The sequence below is a fragment of the Triticum aestivum genome, chromosome 6B, assembly GCF_018294505.1.
Source record: "Triticum aestivum cultivar Chinese Spring chromosome 6B, IWGSC CS RefSeq v2.1, whole genome shotgun sequence".
NCBI classification, from domain to species: Eukaryota; Viridiplantae; Streptophyta; class Magnoliopsida; order Poales; family Poaceae; genus Triticum; species Triticum aestivum.
Genome location: NC_057810.1, coordinates 662,559,355 through 662,561,436, shown reverse-complemented (window position 1 = coordinate 662,561,436; position 2,082 = coordinate 662,559,355).

Genomic DNA, 2,082 nt, shown 5'->3' with positions numbered 1-2,082 from the left:
ATCCTGACTAAAGTTGGTCTTCGACTGCCAAAGGCCCTGACAATGACGCCGTCATGGGCTCCACGGTGACCTCCATTCTGCCGCTCTGCTGTTCTTGGTCTCGTTGCACAGAAATGGCAACCTTTACTTGATGCCTTGGTACTCCGTGCTTGCGCTTGCCCCCTTTGCACCAAAGAGGAAACAAGGACACTGCACAGGCCAGCGCCCACCTGGAGCCCGCCTGGTGTCGATCGTCATGGCTTGTGTCATTAGCACCTCGCGAGGTACCCTTGTCTTGATCTCTCTGCCTCCTCGCGAGCCTCCCTGGTGAGGCAGCTCTTGAGGAAGCATCCTATCATCCGCCCCGCGAGGCTTGGTCCCTCGCAAGGGTATTGAGCTTGAGTCGATGAAGATGGGCCGTACTGGGCCACCACTCGAGCCACGCCACAGGCCACAGGCAGGCATGTCTGGGGACCCCCGTTCCCAGAATGCCGACCGGGTCCTCGAACAGCCGGACTATATACATTGGCCGGACTGTTGAGCTTTGAAGATACAAGATAGAAGACTTCGTCGCGTGTCCGTATGGGACTCTCCTTTGCATGGAAGGCAAGCTTGGCGATTCGGATATGAAGATTCCTTTCTTTGTAACTGACTCTGTGTAACCCTAGCCCCTTCGGTGTCTACATAAACCAGAGGGTTTAGTCCATAGGACAACAACAATCATACTCATAGGCTAGCTTCTAGGGTTTAGCCTCTACGATCTCGTGGTAGATCAACTCTTGTAATACTCATATCATCAAGATTAATCAAGCAAGAAGTAGGGTATTAACTCAGGCTGGAGTCATGAAAAGCTCACGAGCCCCCGGCTTGCTCTTGTCTGGCGCCGCATCGAGAGTTTGAGGACGCTTGGTGTGACGGCGTCCCAGGTGGTGAAGGAGTTCCTTCAATGTCGCATTGCTCCTCTCCAGCGCCACTCCCGTCCGATGTGGACCTTCGCGGGGCGCGGAGACCGCATGAGGCTCCAGGAGGAGGATCTGGCGCTCGAAGCGCTAAGGACGGTGCTGAGTGTCTTAACTGGTGACCCCTCTCCGGGCAGTATCCGGCATGGGGCCGCCCTCTTGTATCTTTGCTCGGGCAGGGTCGACTTAGTGAGGCAGATGCCCTGCTTTGACGAATGGGGGCTGCGCCCGGTCGGCCTCGTGGGGCCCCGCGAGAATCCAGTTGTCGTGGTTGCTCTTCCGGTTGCCCACGCTGGTCCTGCCTTAGGTGGTGGCGCAGGGAGGCAAGAACCGCCGGAACTGAGGGGCTTGACATCGAGACGCTGGTGCCGCGAGGGGCTCCCGAGGCGTCATTGCCTGAAGCCCATCCTGGAGCGATGGCAGATGAGGAGTCGCGACCTACGGCTCCCGAGGCCAGGACTCCCGAGGCCCAGACTGATCTTCAAGAGGCGGTGCCCTGTGGCGCCTCCCAGTCTGGCGCCCTTGGCACTGGTCACCATGATGCCTCCTCCATGCAGCGCGCCGACCCTTGCGTCAAGGGCTTAGGCTGGTTCCGCATAGACTTCGAGGCCCTCCGCAAGAGGAAGGAGGCTTCGAGTGGCAATGACCGCCCTTGTCGCCCATTGAAGTGCAAGAAGTATTTCGCCATAGACGAGTAAGTCCTTTTCTCTCACAGCCCCTTATTTTACCATTCCTTCAGTTGATTGAGGCCTTTCAAGGCCCTTCCTGCCGAGTTTGCGGAGACGACCGAGGAGCCATCTCCCCAAGCCTCATCTTCATCGCCGACCTTGAGCGCCCCGAGCTCGAGCACCACCCTCGATGTGAGGCTGGTTGGAGAGGCGGGCCTTCTTGCGGGGTACCTTGAGCCTGCGCGTTTGCTGCCCCTCCTTTGCGAGCTCTCCTGGGGCACAACAAGCTTGCCCCTCGCTCATCCCCTGATAGTGGATGGCACCTGGCTGAGGTCAATCTTGGGATCCACCTCAGGAGATGGACCGGCGCCGGGTTGGGTCCCTGGTGGGGCCCGTCCGGCGATTGCTGGGGCGCTGATACGTCCCCAACGTATCTACTTTTACAAACACTTTTGCCCTTGTTTTGTGCTCTAACT